The sequence below is a fragment of the Ammospiza nelsoni genome, chromosome 4 (assembly GCF_027579445.1).
Source record: "Ammospiza nelsoni isolate bAmmNel1 chromosome 4, bAmmNel1.pri, whole genome shotgun sequence".
NCBI classification, from domain to species: Eukaryota; Metazoa; Chordata; class Aves; order Passeriformes; family Passerellidae; genus Ammospiza; species Ammospiza nelsoni.
In genome coordinates, this window is record NC_080636.1 from 62,014,946 (window position 1) to 62,035,671 (window position 20,726).

General features: G+C 37.6%; 1 long non-coding RNA gene across 1 annotated transcript in view; it reads right to left on the reverse strand.

Moving 5' to 3' along the window:
* Nucleotides 1–897: 897 nt before the first annotated feature.
* LOC132072771 (uncharacterized) overlaps nucleotides 898–20,726 on the reverse strand; it is a 77,955-nt gene continuing 58,126 nt past the window's right edge. Inside the window, exon 2 of the long non-coding RNA XR_009418386.1 lies at nucleotides 898–1,326. This is a non-coding gene — a long non-coding RNA (uncharacterized LOC132072771). The remainder of the gene's footprint in view (nucleotides 1,327–20,726) is intronic.

A 20,726-nucleotide genomic window follows, 5' to 3' on the forward strand; every position in this document is an offset into this window, starting at 1 on the left:
CCATTTTTTCCCATCATTATTGAAAATTGTATATTGCTTGGAGGAAGTATAATAAGGGAGAATATGAGAGCAGAAATCGCCTGGACAATCTGCTTTCTTAACAAACTTAGCTAACATTGAGACAAAACCAATCACTTGATTGAAAGATATTAACAATTTCAACTGCAACCAACTTGCCATAATTTTTTCTTTATCAACTCTACCCAGCTTACAAGAGAGATGAACTGAAAATTCTCTCTGATGAGAACTGTAACAAAAGGACTTGGTTAAATTGGGTATTCTCCCTAACCATCCAACAATCTTATCTCATTGAGACATTCAAGCACATCTACAAAGCATCATGCAGAAACACCCGCTATAAACATCATGGAACAGTTTGCTAATTTTTTTAAGTCTTTGAAATTCTATTTATGTGCTAATTACAGAGGTCCAACAAAAGGTGCATAACAGAAATAGCAAACAGGACAGTCTTTTTTACTTCAATAAAAGTACTTCTGCCCTCTCAAACTAATGGCACATAATGTTTTGTATTAGAAGATGTGCTAAGCTTCAGCAGAACTGATTTTTATCTCTTCAAGCAAGTATCAATGCTTTTGTCCCAGAAAAACCTCTCATGTTAAAGACACTTATCTGTAACTGTGCCATCTGGATGTTCTGCTAATATAAAAGCTCCTGACTTCGAATCAAAAGAGCTAGAAGCACTTAGATCTTCTCTTCCTGTGTGATGCTGCCAATGGAATTGTAGTTACTTTGAGTTTATACTACCTAATGCCCTCTCTCCAAAGGCTGTGGAGGAAAACGATGGGCTGAAAAAATCCTGGGGAGCAAAAGAAAGGCAGCTGGTGCAAACTGGGGATCCATTCTTCAGCAGAATTTCAGACATTCATTCAGACTTCCTTCCCAGAGAAAAAAAATTTCTTTAATTTTTAAAAGTATCTCCCAATGTCATGACAACAGAGAGAACAATTAGAGACCACATTTTCTACTAATTTCACCATCATGGTTTCCACCAAAATCATGCTCAGATCCAAATGCAGTACTCAGACAGGCTTTCCCATATTCCAAATGAGGCAACCAAACAATTCCTTCTTTCCTGAGTTCATATATGGCAAGTTTGGAAGAGTCAGTACCAGGGCAATGCTTCTAGGAAGGTGTTTTATTCTGCTTGATGTGCTCTGTTTTGTCTTTAAAAAGTTTTTACAAAACATCTGGAAACAAAGAGCCAAAGTTATACAAATTTCACTGTCCACCTCCTTGCCTGTTTACTCAGTGTTCTGTGCTCAGGACACTGTTGGTTGCCAGAGAAGAATCTGATGATGTATTTTCCTGCAAACCATAAAACAGAAATTATTCTGGTTAGGAGCTGATCTCAAGTTGCCTCTCTTAACACTGTTCTACAGTGTTCAAAATACAGTTTTTAGGGATCATTCCAGTACAAGAAGGAACAGGTGATTTTGTGCTTTGCATAAAAACTTTCTCCCTACCTACATAAATCCCAGGTGATCTGCTGGCTGAGTGGTCTTTGGGATTAGAGACATTTTAAGACAGGGTCTGTAAGCTTCAGCCCAAACAAGTTCTGGTATTTGTGCTGGTTGCTGCCCTTTTGTAGCTTTGGGGAGACACTGCTGAGCTTCTGTTGGGCCTCTCTGCATCACAGACTTCTGCTTTCCATAACTACACAGCCAGCCTCAGGTGTGTCACCCTCATCCCTTGCAAACCATGCAGAGGAGCTGCAGAGTTTATCTCTGTTCTATTAATTGATGCACATTAAACCTGGAAATCACAGCACCAGCTTTGGAGGCTGGGACACACAGGCTCCAAATCCCCTCTCCAATGAACAGACTTGTTCATTTTCCATAAAAAAATCAAAGCAGTGTCTGGGGAAAAGAGTTAATAGTGTAAGTTTCTGAAATGGCATCGTGAATGTGACATCACAACCTATATAAAGCAGCAATATTGACACCATGAATAAATAAATGGGGGATAAATAAGTGCAAGTGAAACCCAACCTCATATAAAGCAGTTAATTTGCTTCGCTATAGTGGAACTGGGACAAGATGACATAAACTAAGACAATTTTAATGCTCCTACATAGAAAAAAACATGCACCTTCAGAGACACACATTTACAATTACTGTATATGGTCAAACATGGCTTTGTAAAATGAGGTTAAAGGTTGCTGACCTGTATTTTAAGTCCTACCAGTTCAACTCAGAAACACACTGTCCTCAGAGTCTGCCATTTTTGCAGCCCTCAAAGTCCTTAAATAAAGGTTGTACTCTAACACAGCACTTCCCATCTCCCCAGAGCTTGAAAAGCAAGATGACTAACAGGTTTTGACAATGGAAACGGAACACTCCCCACTGAGGACTCTGTGCACAGACCATGCAGATGAAGTGATGAGCTCCTAAGTGACTACATTACAATAAAAAATGAAGCATCCTCAGTCCCTGTGCCCTGCCTTTTGGTTCACTGGCTTTGAGCCATCTGTAAACACACCACATGCCAAGAAGACCAAGGCAAGAAAGCATCAAAGCACATAAGTTAAATGGCTCTTTTATCTCAGTCCCATATGTTTCTACATTTTATTCTCATTTTTTGCTTCATACACAGCAGAGCTGAAAGTAGACAAATCCAATAGATGCTATCATCTTTACTCATCCCAACACCAAGCACCTCATATTTCATTATTTGTATAACAAAAAAGATTTCTTGTTCATGCCAAAGGTGGCCAATAGTTCCTAGTTACCTTCCATATTTTGATTTTGCAGCCCGTTTCCACTGGGCAATAGTAACAATAGGTTGATGGGAATATTTATGAAGTGCAGTAACTATTAAGGGACAGAAATTCTTCAGTGAAAGATTCTTTAGAAATATAATTATATTCCCATGTAGTTTCCAAATCAATTTCAAATATCTTAATGCATAAGGACTGTCATGTAATTGTAATTCAATTTGAATCAGAATATAATGCGATTTTACTAATGTCTATATAAGACATAAAAAGATGAGGTACCTTACACAGGAGTGTACCATTCATTAATATTATTGAAGAACTGTCTTACTAAAAAGTTACTTCAGAATTTTACCATCTTTTGAGGGATGAAACTAAATTGTCTTTTGCATTATTTATTGCATAATTTTTGAATGTCTCTATCACACTCATTGTAAATGTATAGCTTCATACATCTAAAAGAAATGGGAAATAAATGGGTACAGTATTTAGGACATATAAGTAAAAAGTACAAATATTGTCAATTCTTTCAACCATTCAGAGACCATCAAAGAACAGCTACTTAATTTCAAAATCTATAAAAGTAATATTTTTATATTTGAGAGGTGAAAGAAAGCCTTATATCTCAGCAGCCCAATTCCTCAGTTATAGAACCACAACATCATTTAATGGAACTCTGAATGTCATTATACAGATTAAAGTACACATGGGTAGGCGGCTGATCTATGCACTTTTTAAAAATGTGAGTTTTCAGTACAGTTTGGGCTCTTTAATTTAATAAATAGCATATGATAGTGTTTGAAAACTCTTTATGGAAGTCATGAATCACCAAAATGAACATCTACCCTTATTCTTCTAACAGTATTCTGTTAAAAATCCTCAAATATCATATCACAGAGATCCATTTACACTGCCATTAATGTACTCCACTGCTTTATAGGGTTTAAGAACGTTTCTGAAAGGAAAGAAAGATTCTCTTGAGCTTGACAAAATGTTATTTGCTATTATTTTTTTTCTCTAAGCTATTAGATATTGCACATCTCTATTTTTAGGAATCAGCACCAGTATCTGTGCACAGGGCTGTGACCAGGGAGAAGTGTTGCAATTACCACAGAGTCTTGGTAAACTTTACTGCTCAAAATGCATTGAATTGAAGCAAAGAAATAAAAAATGTAATAAATCATAAAAGGTAAACTATGAAAAGTAGTTGTGAAAAATACACTCAAAAAGAAGCTACTTCAGAATATATTGAGTCATAACATACACAGTGAAAATGCAAAGGCCAAAAGCAAACTTATTAGAGGACTTGATCTTTTTCATGCAAGAAAAAAACAAAAAAAATTATTTCCCTTTTCATGGTCCTAAAAAAGCAATTCTATGGTGTTGTTATAGCTCAGCATGTACTTTTATTCAAATGTCATGACTTCATTGAAAAGCTGACATTTCAGATTCAAACATATAGCCTTATTTTTAAGATCACTATCTCAAAAAAAGTACTTTTTATACCTACTTTATCCTTTTCTTAGTTATCTAAGTGCAAAGATTCTTTATTTTTCTTGTCTTGATAGTACATTATGTTAACTCTTATGTTATTCCTCTTTTGCAGCAAACCAAACTATAAAACTAAAACAATCACTCACTTGCACTGTGAGCTTTTAAACTAAAGAATAGTTAATAGTATTATAATATATCCTTCTCCTCCTGTTCCTTAGGTGAGATATATTACAAAGTGATTTAGTAATCAGTCAAAAATCAGGATTTAGATGCAGGTACAGGTAAAAGGAGATCTAACTGGTTTATAGGTGTATAACAAAGTAAAAATGTACCAATATGAGCAGGTTTTAGATACTGAAAATCTTTGGTCGCTAATTTCAGTTTCCAAGAAAAAAAACCATACATTTCCATAAAAGTTTAAAAGGCCATAATGAATCTTAGGTCAAAGCAATTATTATTAATAATAGTTGCATTCATTATTTCTCAATATGAATAATTACTGCACATTAATAATTATTAATATGATAACTTCACCATGATATTATTCCAAAAACCTTTCATAAATATAAAGCAATTATTCAGAGAATCATAGCAAATAATGTGTTTTAAAAATATTCGTGAAAGTTTCTTATGCAACACCAAGTAAACATCTCAGACACTGATATAAAAATTATTCAAATCAATGCAATTACTTCCATTGACTTCAACAGATTTTAAAATACAATTTTTAGCCATACAGGAGCAGAACTAGTCAAAATTATGAATTTTGGCTAAAAAGAGTGTTAAAGTATAGAGACATCAGCAATTGGTTAACAGGTTACTCAACAGTATAAAAAAGATTCTGGAAGAAGTGATAATACAGTATTTTAAGGTCTGATTATTTGATGAATTACTATTCATCTTAAGCTCAGAAAAAACAGAATGAAGCTCTCTGCAGGTAAGGATTACCTTGAAGTAATAACTCTGTGGAGGGCTGATGTTGGCCAGCTGCCAGACACCCACCCAGCTGCTTTCACATCCCCCCTTCCTCAACAGGACAGAGGGAGAAATAAGACAGAGGAAAAAAAGAAAAAAAAAAAAGAAAAAAAAAAGAAAAAAAAAAGAAGAAACTCGTAGGTTGAGATAAGTCAGGGAGAGATCATTTGCAAATTACTGTCAAAGCAAAGTAGACTTGCTATGTGGAAAATTTAATGTACTGCCAATCAAAATAGACTTTGATAGTGAGAAACAAACACCAAATTACAATTATTTCCCTCTCCTCCCGTTTTTTCCCCTGGCTCAACTTCCCTCCTTCACTCCCATGTATGTGCTCCACAGTGTCCCCATCCCAAGCAGAGAAGGGTGATGGGACTGAGGGGCTGCAGTGAATCCTTGGCAGATTGCCTCTGAAATTGGGTTATAGAAACATCCACTTGAGAGTAAATCTGCACCTGCAACATTTCAAAGCTATTTATAAGGTGAAATAAATATACTTTGATTAGAAAGAAATATAAAATCTTCAGCAAGGCTGATGGTTTTGTTAAAAAGAAAAATCCTTACTGCCTTCTAAAGTCAGTAGAAGTTTCACCACTCCTCTAATACAAAAGACCATTGATAATTACAATTACCAATAAAATTGGTTGCCAGTATCACCATCTTTGCTTTTTTGTTCTGTTCAGCTCATACTTGGCAACCATTAAATCACATCAGTTGTCCAGCACATGGTCACTGCTAACTGAAAACACAGCCATTCCATTTTAATGCTACCAAAATCCTTACTTGAACCACCGAATATATCTGATTTCAGCAACGGACATGTAAACTCTTATTGAGAAAAAAAATAAATCCAATCAAGCAGAGGAAAAAGCCCCAACCAGACTATATTTGAAATAAAATCCTCTGCAAATCCTGAAAAAAAAAAAAAAAAGCAAAGACAGCTATAGTATGCTGCATTTTCCTTTTTAAAATCTTTGCTATCCCCCATCCTTTTTCTTATCCTCTACAATTCTTTGGGAGAGGGGAACGGCTGGTTTATTTTCTTTGCAAGTTCAAATAATTTTCTTCACTAAGACCATGATTCAGTTTCATAAAATATTTTACAGTTTACCATTTTTTTGCCTATATCAAGACATTTTCACATTCATTTTAAAAGAGCTAATCAAGACAGTATTTGTCAAATATATGACAACTGACATATATGAACAGGGAGTTTCATACAGGAATTATTGATCATTTTCTCTAGTGCCTAAGGGGCAAAGAAATAAAAGGCAATTTTTTTCTGCAAACAAATCTTCTATTTTGATTGGATATGAGAGGAAGACCATGTAGAGCCAGGGGCCATTCAGGGATTGTTGCTATCATAAATGTATTTGCACATTCTGCACTGGAGCATCCACTTACAGGACTTTACTTCCCTAAGTGCTCACTCCAAAAAAGTATATATCTTTTACAAAGCTATATCAGCCTCCCCAAAATCCGTGTTTTATGAAAGCGAACCAGAATTAATGAGCTGATTAAAACTTAAAATGTCCAGTCTTTCACACAATCTTTCCCATAGTCCTCCATGCTTGCAAAAATTAATGATAACTACAACACAGATGAGAAAGTCAAAGAGTTATGCTGGGACAGAAGAGAAAGGAATTGAAGACTGATACAAGTCAGAAAAGTAAGGTAAATATAGTTCATCCATGTTATTTTATGTACATATTTTGGTAAGGAAAACCTCTGGCCTGATCAATTTAACAGCTGGAGGTTCTGTAAAGACCCATTGGTTGCAAGATACCACCATGAAACCTCTGTTCCAGTTCAGTCCCAAACTCAGCTAAATTAACAAAGCAATTAACACAGCACCTGCAGGACCTGACACCATTCTGGAGATCTGGCTGAGAGTGCAGGATAGGATTTTTAAGAAAACAGACTCCCAGCATTGAAATCCAGAGGACCAGGAAAGTTTTGAGACCAGCTGGAATATATGACCAAACTACTGCTGAGCAGAAATTATGCACTGAAATATAAAATACATAATACAAGAAACTGGACTTCCTGTGCTTAGGAAGTAAGCAGTACTGAATTATTTTTTTAATTGTCTATATTGTGTTGTGTGGAAGTCTAAGTCCATGTTCCCTCCAGACATGTCTCCTGGTCAAGGTCTGAGACGCAGAAGTTTCAGTTTAGTTTAAAATTTCCATTATTTGCTAGGGAAGGAACATCTAATTTAAAAATGTATTGTCTGTATATTTTATACACAGATTGTTTAAATATTCAACTAAATCACCTTCCTCTACAGTCAGGATTTTTATTCGTTTAACCAGCAACAGGAGTTCCCAAACTTGAAAGGGCTGAGAATATGAGAGCACTATATAGACACTGTGCCTTGAGCCCAAGAAGAATTGAAGTGTCTCCCAGGGGCCTAACAATATACTGAGACTTCAAAAGAAACCACAAACTCTACCTCTAAAATAGTTTCAAAAAATGCAGCCACCATTCTTTGTGCTTTTTTCTATTATATTCTGCAAGCTCACTGGGAACCAAAAAGTGTAAAAATAATTAAGTTTTAGAAAGTCCCCAGCAGCTGACCCTATATTGAACTCCCTTGAAACTGCATAGCTCCTCAAGCACTGTAATAAACTCATTTAGGATTCTTGATCCTAAATGCAAAGACAAAAAAAAAAGTAAAAATATTTTTATATTATTCATATTTTGTTAAGAATGTTTTCTAAGTCTAAAATATTGCTTTGTCTTATATCTATGGAAACCAAGCAACATTGACACAGGCATCTACTTTTCTCCTGCTCATCGAGTAGAATTTCAGAAAAGTCCATTCAAATCAATAAATTTTCACAGCAGGCTGCAAATCAAATCATTACTTCCTGCTCAGAATGCCTCAGAGTAGCTCCACACTGACAATCATAATGAATAGGGAATAAAGGCACAAAATTGCTGTTCAGCAATTCTCAGTTCCTAGGCATGGTGACAAGGAACTGAAACACAGGGGCACCCTCCAGAGGAGGAGGAATTGTGTGCAATTGTGCCTCAGATCAGGAATGTAGAGCTACTAATGTAGTTTATTAGATGCTATTTTAATCTCTCACACCATGAAACACAAGAAGATGGTGAAAGAATCCAATAGGAACTGCCACAGCATCATGCTGATTTTCATTAAATTTGTTGTAAGGGGACTCAGCATGGAATTATTAAACTGCTTTCAAAAGCAAATGACTAAAATGGCTCATCTATTTATAGCTATTCTTCTCAATCACTTTTTTTTTATGGTGACACCTGCTAGCTCCTGTCATAATTAAGGTTCTGTCAGGCTTTCCTCAAAACCACATTTTTTTTAGCTTTATACATTGGTGATAAAATAAACTATTTTCCTTTAAAATTAGCAATAAAGCTACTTAGGAATGGTTTTTAAAACAAAAGATAAAGACAGTAAGCCTTCTCCTCTGATATCTAGAGATCTAAAATTATTATCATGAACTCACAAGTTCCAAAATTATCTTTGATTTTTAATGACATAGAAACAAAATTGGTTTTTCAGTAGCAACTTCATAGAACAGGAGTTTATATATAAACCAAATACATCCTTAATACATACATATGCACATGTAAATAAGTATCTTTATATATATAAATCATAGAATGATGTGCTTCTTGAAAGTATTTATAAATAAAAATATTTATTTTTCAGTGAACTTAATGGTAAAAAGGAAATCCAGGTATGTTTATTATTACAAATGTCTCTGTGTGCATGTACTTAAGTGATAGTGAAGGTGCCAGTATTGGGGCTCTTACTGGAAAAGGAAGTGCTGCTGTAGCAATTTAATATATGCAAAAAAGTCTGACAAGTCAAAGCCTCACAACACCAAACACACTCCTATTGCTCTACAGTCAGATCATCTGCAGTGTGAAAATAGTTTTGAAAACACCAAAGGTTTTACAATCACCCAAAGTTTAAAGCCATATCACAAATTTCATCCTCTTGTGAGGACCTACAGCTGTCTTTTCCTTCAAAGCATTATTGACATAATTTAGAATGAGTTACTTTTATAGCACCTTTAATCTACAAAGTCAGATAAATCATCAACATTTTAGTCCCTTTTCTTTGACCTGCACATTCAAAATATGGCCTTGGCTCATTTAAAAATACCTGTTTCAGATACTTCAAAATTGGTCTGTGCTTATAAAAAAAATTTACTTATCTGGTGGCCCTACAGATTCATCTGAGCTTCTTCAGATCTTGAGATACATCACATTATAAAGGAAAAAAACCCTTGCAAAGGGAAGAAAAAAGATTTGGGAGCAACCCTGCTTTTATGAGAAGAGTGTTGAAGGTCCAAATCCCCAAGATCATTAAAAAACTGGCAGAGGATGGCAGAGGCTGGACATATCTAAAGAGGAGACAACTAAAATAATTTTTAAAGCATGAAAGCATCCAAAGAATGACTCTAGAAAAAACAATTTATTTCTTAATTTCATGGTGGAAACATAGCTGAATATCCAGTATTGTTCGTCTAATATGCTGAAATGTGTTTCAGTAATTAAAAAAACATTATGAATTTGCGTGGTGCATCTTTGATCAGATTTGAATTGTGACTAGCAGGAGCAGCCACGGTGACTTTCTAGTCCTAACAGTACTCAGGGACCTGAGCCCAGCCTAAGTAAATCTGTGTCATTTCACTGGGACATGCAATATCTAGACAACACCTTTGGTCACTGATAATCATCCCTCATTGAGCCTCTTTGCTTAATTCAACTTCTTAAAGCCGTTTGAGCATTAATGTAACTTTATTCCTTCCAGACATTGTCATCTTTTGATATTTAGATACCAAAATTGGATGGCATTTCTGAGGCTTCAAGTTACAAATTACCAAAATTAGTTTTAAAATAGTAATAACAGATATAAAACCATTGAAGCCTCTGCAAGCCCTTGCTGCAAAGCAGTTCATAAAGACACATCACCCAAATTCAAATAATAAAAAATACATTTTACAGCAAGTTATAGGCAACCTATTGTTTATAAGATTTTTGAAAATAATTCAAGATTAGGCCCACTTGTTGAATTCATTGCAGCATGTAGTAACAAGGGAGGATTAATAAGTAACAAATTTCCTTCAAGATGTTTCCTTCAAGATGCATCTTGAAAACAACAAAAAATTTAGATGAGGCTTGTGAAGATACTAATTAGATTTGCATCTACAGAAGACAACAAATACATCAATTTACTCTCACCACAGACCTTGTTCATCTAAAAATAAATAAATAATCGGAATAAATTGATTAAATTCAAAAGCTGCGTGCAGCCACCTGGAACATATATTATAACTGATTTTTTTAGATAAATTCTTTTGATTTAACAGGATCACCCCACCCAGGGGCAGCACTTTGCACTTGGCTTTAGGGAACCTCAGCACATTGACACAGACTCATTTCTGGAGCTTCAGCCCAGCCCTGAACTAAACACTCACCCAGGTGGTTCCATGTTCACACAGGGGCTGGGGAGGAATGCAGCAGGCTTGGAAGTGATACCAACAAGAGGCAGAAAGCATTCCACAGGGATTTGGAGCTTTCATATTAATGAATATTTGACCAAGGATATGCTTTTTAAGAGTTTTCCTGTTTTTTATCTTCAAACCTATTTAAACTCTAAAAGCAAAACTCTTGAAGTGATGCTCTTGTGGTTGAAGGAGACAATAAAAGATTTTTAGAAAGAGGTAACATCACATCTCTTCCTAGAGCACATGCTACAATCAAGGCAAAAGATCGTCAAGAGAAAAAAGGAAATAAAAGTAAGGAAAAGTTTTGTTAGGTCACACTGAAAACAAACTGAAAAATTCTACTTATTCAAAGTGAAGTAACTAAAGTAAATATTCGTTGATACCATAAATTTGTTCTATAGAATAGAATGTATATAGAATTCTAGCTCTATGTTGATATGCTGTTGAGTGGCAATAAATGTCAATATATAAATGCCAGACAGATCCAAGTGCTAGAATTTTGCTTCTTTGATCAAAATAATTTACCTGGATTCACCTGCATTTGCACTTATCCTTGGGCCAATTATAGCAAAGAGGTAACAACTTCTCTCAGACTCTCTTGCCTGCAACGTCCTTATCCTACACTGCTTTTACCTTGGCAACATTTTTTGTTAATTATCTGTATGGGATCATACATAAATATTCATATAGATCATGCCTTACCTTGATAACTAGCAATTAAAGAGTTGGAGCTTTCCATTTATCACATTCTCTGGTATTCTTTCTTTGTGCTAACAAAATGCGCAAGTATTCCATGTGCTAATTCCAGAATAGGTGTTAACTGCAGAAATATATGACAATGTCTCAGTGACATCCCAAATATGAGACCATGCAGGTAGGAACTGGATGGACTTTCTGTGGATGATGGCAGCACAAACAAGAACCCAAAAAGCCACAAAATCTATCATTATTATTATTATCATCAGCTAACATTATCAAAGGATAAACATAAGTGAAAACACAGTAAAGATCATGTCTTGGTCAAATTACCTTATTTTATTGCAACTTTTGCCCTATATTTTGTTTTAAACGTACACACTAGCTACAAATCCAGAAATATCTTCTCAGTTGGATTTCAAAAACAATAATGAGCTTGTGTTGAGGGGAAATCTTTAAAGAACTGTGAGATGCCTACCTGAGCAGGAATGCAAATTCTTACTGCCACATACAGAGTTCAAAACTTTTCTCCATATTAAAAATATCTTTAACATTTTATGAATTGGTGCTATCATGAGCTTTGCATTTAAATGTGTGTAAATGGCAATTAATAGCAGGCAACTGCTGAGCTGAAATTGATTACTATGTCTTATTTCATGATAGTCTCAAATTTATCTGTACAACATAAGTTCTGTAAAGAATAAATTGACTTCCTAAACAGCAAGATGTGAGGAACCTAAACAGCTGGATGCAAGAGTCACATGCCAGAATCTCAATGTTATAATGTTGAAGCAGATTTTTTTTCAGAAAGATTAGCATGTGTTTAAGTACAGAAATTGATCATTATTTTTTCACTTCCTCTTCATGTACTGATATTCAGATCAAAAGCTTCTTTATAAAGACAGACAGTGAAATCAGATCTCAGGGCAAGTATTGTCCAAAAATAAAAATATCATGCCTGAACATCTTAAAACCACTGAAAAGGGTGATATAATTGATTATTAATTTTTTATCACAGTCCATTTGTAAAGAATAATCCAAATTTTCACAGCTACCATAGCCAGCAATGAACATTTATCCCTTATAGCCCTCAATGGTCCATGCTCCCAGGACTTGGCTTCGCAGCTTGATATGGAAAAAAGATGCTTTAAAGCTAACAGTTGCCACATCAGGATCACTGATATGAGCATAAAGCATGGCGTGGGGTTTTTTAGTGTCCTTACATTATTACAATAATGAAGATTGCTTTTTTAAATTTTCTCTTGTACCTGATTACAACCACCTAAATAAATTCTAATTTTATCCAAAAATCCATCCAATTTTTGGTACATGCAAGAATAATTGGCCAGTAGAAAGTTGCTGTATCACACTATTTCTTAAGAATTTTTTGTCAGATAATACAGGTGTGGAGTTTCTGACTTCAGTGCAGTGATTCCATCAGTTGCTATCTTTCAATTAATCAGCATGACACAAAACATTTTATGCCACTAAAGTTACCCTTTGAACAGCAGGTATATATGAGAATTATAAAGCTGGCATTCATGGCTGGCCATCGAGACAGTAGGTTAATTTTCTGAGGGCTGCAACATAAAGACAGCAAGGGTCTTTGGGGACACTCTTGATGGAATGTGTCAGCCACAATGAAGTGTATTTATTACTAAAATAATACAGAAGGTCAAAAAAAAAAAGTTTCAATAAGAATTGCCTGTTTAAGCAAAAAAAATTAAAAGCCACATTCCAAATCTGACAAGTTAACTTCTATACCTCATAAGTAAGCTTTGTAAGACAAAATTTCTCTTAAACTGAAAAGGACCTTGGACATGAATTAATTTCATAGAAATACTCAAATCCAGAGCTTGTCTTTTTTAATCCTTAATGCATATAAAAACTGCATTTTTGCAGAGGACCATCACTGAAGAAGATCCTACTGTAAGAAGGAAGACGAAATAAGAAGCAACCTTCTATACTTTCTATCCTAAGGTAAGATATAAAAAAAATTAAGCCACCAATAGCCCTGAGAACATTCTTTGTTCATGGAACACTGGCTGCCTGGGAGAACAGACAATCTTTGTATTGCAGGGTTAATACATCCAATTTCCCAGACAAAAACTGAGCACAGATTTTTCAAAAACCAACTTTGCAAAGTAATGGCAATATCGAAATACCATCATAGCAGCTACATAAAAAGCACTCCTTTCCAGAAATACAATTTACTACAAAATGACAAAAATAAATGTAAAGCATTTAGAGGCATACAGATCTCCACCACCATATGGTATCACAGCATTAGATGAGCATAAAATAATAGCTACCTATTGTAAAGTTAATGGAGTAATTTATCTCATCAAATGGATTTTAAAATCCCACATGAAATCATGCAAAATTTTCCTATAGCTAAACACCTTAGTAAGCAGAAAATCTCCATTGCACTTGGCTTTAGTATTGTTTCAGTTTTTACACACCATGTGTTTTCAACGCACTGCAGTCTCAAGAAATTACCAGTGTCATAAATGCTAGACAATGGAAATTTTTATTAACCCTACCTAGCAAACATTATTAACTTCTAATACCCAGTTTAAAGGTTTCAATGGGACTGTTTCTCTTGAAGCAGGCAGGGATATAGTTCTAATACAAAATAAGAGAGGTAGAGTAGATGATGGAGTGTGGGATCTCAGCACCTCAGGATGGAGGTGCAGAGAGGCCGAGACCACCCTTGGGGGGCTCGGGAATCCTGGAATGTTGCCAGAAGTGTCTGGTGGCAGGATTTTGATCCTACACAGGAGATGAGACCTGTATGAGGATAGGAGGAATTCACTGGGTGTATGGTGAAGGGATAAGTTAGTTAAAGTGTGAAACACAGGGTTTAGGATTTTGGTACAGGGGGGTCTAGAGAAGTAAGATGGAGGAATTGGGGCGTGTCCTGTCCTTCTTCTTCTTCTTCTTGGCCTCCATCTTCTGTGGTGGTGGTGGCACTTTGGGATTGGTCATTACTAGAAGTGCACAGGTTAATAAGAGTAGAAGGTATTGGAGTAAAATGATAAATATTGTACACGTAACTTAGGGTATAAAGATAAGTGACCGCCCGGGGGCTTGGGGAGTGTGCCCATGGCTGACTTGCTGTGCAGACCTCTGTCGGGCTGAAAGAAAATCTTTTAGATAAACAATTAATAAACACCGAGACCGAGACAAGATCAGAAGTCTCTCCTCGTTCTTTGAAGCGTCGGCTCTCCAAGGCCATCCCTGGGCCTTTCCAGGCCACCTAAACAGCAAAAAAACACAGAAAACTAACAAGCGGCGTCCCTGAAATAGCTCTGGACATAAATCAGCCCAGCAAAGAGAAAAGAAGAACGCCAGGAAATTTACAAGTGGCGTTCGCTGCGTGGGCACCCCCCACCAACCCTTTCGGGGGGGGATCAGCCCTGAAGAGCTGAAGAGCTGAAGAGCCGAGAGAGCAGTTCCTGAGGAGAGAAGCTTGAGAAAAAAAAAAAAAAAAAAGGAAAAGAAGAAAGAAGAAAAGAAAAGAAAAAAAAAAAACAGCCAGAAGAGTCTGCAAAAAAAAAACCAGCAGTCACTGAGAATTCCATCTCTCAGCTTCTGCCGAAGGCAGTTCGTAGAGCAGCCCGGATCGGAACCAGAAGGCGCCTCTGGATTCCTTCTCCTGTGACCTGCTGGACAGAGACGGGAGCCTTCGGACAGCTCTGACGACAGATTCGGTGAGAAGGTCAAAAAATAAGAACATAATTGCACACTCTCCCAAAAAACAACGGGAAATTTTGTCCGCCTTACAAGGCGTGGCTCAAACATATACAGAAAGGATCTCAAAAGAAAGAATTAAAACAGCTGTTGTTGTGGGCAAGGCTTAATTACCCACTGGCCGAAACATGCCTGCTATTCGAAGTGGGGTTTTGGCAGGAAATTAATAGGCACTTATATTTTTTAGCAACAAAGAAGGACGAGACAGCGTTAAAGCTGCTCTCGTCGGCAAGATTGATGCCAGAAAGGCATCATCTCGGCGCAGTCGAAAAGACTGGGAGAGCAACGAAAAGTTGCCGGCACCCTCAGAAGGAGGGTGGGGAGCAAAGCTCCAGGAGAAAAAAAAAAAAAAAAGAAAAAATTTTAATTAGTTCTGGCCTCAAGAAGCCAGGGGAAAGGGCTCTCGAGAAAAGAGAGCAGGAAATAATATTAAAGCCCCGGTCCCAAAACCCAGAAACCCCAAGAAGCTCCTAAAGCGTCCTAAAACTCCGGAGAATATAAGGGAGTCAGGATCGGAGGAGGGGGTGCAGGGGGAAGAGAAAGGATCGGGGGGGGAGGCGCTTCCTCGCAGGGGGCACGGCGCGGCAGCGACGGAGCTGGCGGGGAGCGCGGGTGAAGAGACAGAAAAGGGAGACATGAGTGCAGACGCGGCTTTTATCAGCGCGGCGCCGGGGGGTGGCGGCCGCTCCGGCCGGCCGGCAGAGTAGCGGAGACGCGCGCGGCGGGCAAAACTCGCAAAAACCCGGGAGCGAGGTCGGGTCGAATTGCGGGGCGGGCCCGGGTGCCGGCGGGGGGCGGGCTGTACACACCGGCGGGAGGAGCCAGGGACACAACGTCAGAGGGAGAGGAGACAGAGTCGGGACAGACCGAGGGGAGGAGATTCGGAGGTGGAACGAGGGGGAGAGAGTGACGTCTCGGGTGAGGAGGGGCCGTGCTCGGGATCCTATGTCCCAGCGGCTCCACACCCTCCTCAGACTTGATGCCTCTGGTATAACCCTCGGAGTCCCAGTCCCTTCCCTTCAAGGGAGACGTTCTGGTGTTCAAGCTCCATTTTCAGCTGAATTAAAAGCCAAGCAGACACGGTCTCAAATGAGATCACGAACACGGCAGTCGACAGGACAGGGGCGGTAGAGCTCATGCTGTCACCCGAGCTGGGGAGGCCGGTGACAGCGCCACCTAGTGGGGGGCAAGGGTTTCGCTTGTATCTCCACAGATCGAGACGTGGGTGTCGGCACGACACGTGAAACCATTTCGAGTGCGAGAACATGAAAATGCGGATCCCAGAACAAAGATCCAAGAAAAAAAAAAAAGAGACGAGTACTCAAACAGGGGTCGAGACTCAGATTGCCAAGACGACTCGGAAGAGAAATAAGAAGAAACTAAGGACTTTGGGGGGATTCTCTGTTAAGGTCCTGAATGAAAAGCAAAGCAATGATGTCACACAGAAGTGAAGCCATGAGTTTCATGATGCTTATGTGCATCATTCTTTCATTCATTGCAATAAGCAATGGGGATAATTTACCTATTAATCAGCCAAAGCAAAATGTATGGTAGAATTCTTTGACATCTCTCCCATTTGGAGAGGAATTTTAAGAGTAGGGTTCTATGTTTTAATAATTCTCCTATTCCTCATACTTGTCATCCCATGCATATTTGCATGTTTAAAACACGCTATGAATCGGATAGTAAAAGAGATCTTCCTGGTGCAAACAGAAGGGGGAGATGTGGGATCTCAGCACCTCAGGATGGAGGTGCAGAGAGGCCGAGACCACCCTTGGGGGGCTCGGGAATCCTGGAATGTTGCCAGAAGTGTCTGGTGGCAGGATTTTGATCCTACACAGGAGATGAGACCTGTATGAGGATAGGAGGAATTCACTGGGTGTATGGTGAAGGGATAAGTTAGTTAAAGTGTGAAACACAGGGTTTAGGATTTTGGTACAGGGGGGTCTAGAGAAGTAAGATGGAGGAATTGGGGCGTGTCCTGTCCTTCTTCTTCTTCTTCTTGGCCTCCATCTTCTGTGGTGGTGGTGGCACTTTGGGATTGGTCATTACTAGAAGTGCACAGGTTAATAAGAGTAGAAGGTATTGGAGTAAAATGATAAATATTGTACACGTAACTTAGGGTATAAAGATAAGTGACCGCCCGGGGGCTTGGGGAGTGTGCCCATGGCTGACTTGCTGTGCAGACCTCTGTCGGGCTGAAAGAAAATCTTTTAGATAAACAATTAATAAACACCGAGACCGAGACAAGATCAGAAGTCTCTCCTCGTTCTTTGAAGCGTCGGCTCTCCAAGGCCATCCCTGGGCCTTTCCAGGCCACCTAAACAGCAACAGCCTGAAAACCCAACAATGGAGTTGAACCGCGCACTCCTGCGACGGCAAAGCGCGCTGCAGTGAGCCCAGAACACCAGCCTGCTGGAGTACGTGCTCTCAAGTGAAAAGTGATGGCTAAGAAGAGCAGAAGAAAGAAGAAAATAAGTAACCTAAACACAATTCAGCCTGAACTAGAGATATTTCTTTCCTGGAATATCATTTTTTCAGAAACAGAGGGAAGGAAAACTGAGGAAAACACCTGAAAGGAGTGGCCTGTCTTTTGCATTTCAGTCCCTGCTCCATGTTTAGGTTGTAAACACTCCACTTTTAGCACATCCTGTGATGTAGCTAAGTTTTAGTGCTGTATTTACCCAGTTCCAGCCTCTGGATCATACTTCAGTTAGGGCAGTTCTTTTCCATTCTAGCTCTACCTGCAGCTGCTTCAACTGGAGACATTTGTATTAAAATTTTCTGTGTGAACTGACACCTCCAAGCAAATTTTCCTCATCTGTCCACCCTAAACTCCTGCCCATCTCCAGCTTTGTTTTCTTTAACTAGCAGGTATTTCATTCAACACCTCTAGTTTCTCTGCACTTGTGACCTCCAGAGGAAATCAGGTGACTGCTTTTCCTTAGCAGGCTCTCTCTTCTCTGACTTCCCTAATTTACTACAACAAATCTACAAATCTCTCTGGACCAGAGAGAAAAAGCACTCCTCCTTTGCACATTCCAGAAACAAGTCCAAGAGCAGTATGTCATGCCATATATAGGGTATGATACCTCAACTATTCTTTATGTTATATCCATTTCAGCTACCAACAGACTAGTTGCCTAAAAACAACTTTTTCAGCCACTGTGCTGCCTTTTCTTTTAATAATCACCCTTGGAATTTCAATCCTTACTACTAAGTTGGTAGAAAGGATGCACACATTAAATGTTTATAAAAATGAGCAAACATTTACACTGTGTATTGATTTGAAACATGCATTATAATTGCTGCTTTTCAAACTGGTACTTAAATAATTATAAATTTATTCAGTTAAATTAGATCAGTTAATAGGTTATGGATGTTTTCTCATCTTCGGCCTAAGCATTGTGCTGTGTGTTTTTCAATAAATAAATTGTTCTGTAAAAACAGGAAATAGAATGCAAATTCAACATGCACTAAGAAAATGCTTAAACATAAGCAAAAAAATGGGAGATTTGTTACTGTGAACTGTAAGAAACTTATTACTTTTCACAGTATAACAGGCCACTTGAAGAAATGCAAACATCCATAACCTATTTGGAGACAGAGATGTCATAGAAAAGACTGAGCTGGGTCCCTGCATTATGGATCTACAGTCTAAATTCACAATTTTGGACAGCAACCTGGAATTCCACAGAGTAACTCACCAAGTCTTGGCTCTCCCATCAACTGGGGTGCATGGTGTGCACTAGTTTAAGTACAGCTCAAAGTGGTTCTATTAGTGATTCAGTATGAGGGCTATAATTCTGACAATATATTTAAAATGTTCTAGCTTTTGAATAGAAGCCACTTAACTGCTTGGGCAAGATATGTTTACAGAGAGAGCAGAGCTAGAAGCAATCCAGTTACTAAATCACTCAAAATGCCTATATATTTTCTGTTCTCTCTGGATGCAGTCCTTCAGCTTTTTACTCACATTCACAACTTGATAACGTAATAAAGTTCAAGTTACTAAATGCCCGTTTCTAATACAGCTAGGATATTACTAATTTGAAAAAAAAATTAGTAACAATGCTAAAAAGACTTAGTCTTTTCAGAATCATACTTAATTCCATTTGGCACATTTCACACTCAGAATGGTTCAAGTCTTCCCATACAAGGACAAAAATACCAAACCAATGTTTGGTATTCTATTTCTCCATTAGTAACAAAGTCAAAATCCCAAATGGCAAAAAAAAAAATTGAACAATCCTTTAGATTCCACTTAATTGCAGAGAATGTCATCAGCACATTCCTACACTTGTCTTTCCCATTCGTGATTAAATATAAAACTGCTACTTAAACCACATAGCTTTTTGGGGTCTTTTTCATCCCTCATTTTCTTCCTGTTTTTCAGTAACTCAAGTCCAATTTTTTTTCCAGGCTTCTTTTTGTGTCTTTTCCTCCAGTCTCAATTCATCACCATCACCCTGTCTTTGTTTTCTCCGCTGTCCCTCTAAGACTGAGACTCATATCAAGCCTGTTTATACATCCAGAATATTTCCTTGCCGGAGAAACTTCTCTCCTGCTGCTTTAAAACTCTAAGTCAGCCTTTGCTTCCCTTCTGATAATTTCTTTTGACTTGTTTTAGTCCCTCATTTATCTGCCACAGGATTTAGAGTACCTGATTAAATCAAGAAACATGCTAAAATCCAAATTCTGCAGATCTACGTTTTACATTTTCATGGACTTTAACTATGCTAGTAATTCAGAGAATACTCTCTAGAGCACTTCAGTTTCTACTGTTACCCAATTAAATAGAGTTTTGCTAGCTTCATAAAGTGATATCCAGAAAGTGATTTTTCCACTGCCTTAAAGTGTTGACAGTACTTTCAAATACTAATTATATTTGTTGTTAAATCATTCACTCTCCCAACTAACCTTGTTGATGTTTCTAACTAAAGCAATTCTAAGATAAAGATACCAGAAATCTTACAAAAAAATTTCTCAAAAAGAGAAAACAAAGCTTCAAGACACTTCTGAGCAGAGGCAATCCCAACTTCAATTATCTGGATTTAGAGTTGTCTTTCTCTGGAAAAGATCTTAGTGTTAAAGAAAAGCTCTTTTAGGACTGATGCACACATTTGATTGGGACCAATCTAACCATATCCCTCACAGTTAGATCATTTGGATGTTCATTTCACAGTTCTCTGAAGGCAGATGTCCAGCACTGAGAGATATGACTGCTGATTACAATGAGATAAAGTTTTCAGTGTTGATGAAAATATAAAGTTGTGTGTTAATAAAGTATGAATATCATGCAAAGTATTTATTTTTAGGGGACAATACACCTAGTGGATTTTATCATTCAGTTTATAGGACCTTCTAAAAATAAAGAGATATGAAAACAATTTTTAACTGGGTAGAACAGCTTGTAAATTATTTTAGTGTTTACTAATGTTACTATCTAAAACATACGTAAAACTTCACTATTAATTCTCTTACATTTTTTCCATTTCCTCTAAGTTCTAGACTATCAGGATAGAGGATAGATTTAAGTTTGAATTTTTTTCTGGTTGTTTTCAAAGAAAAGG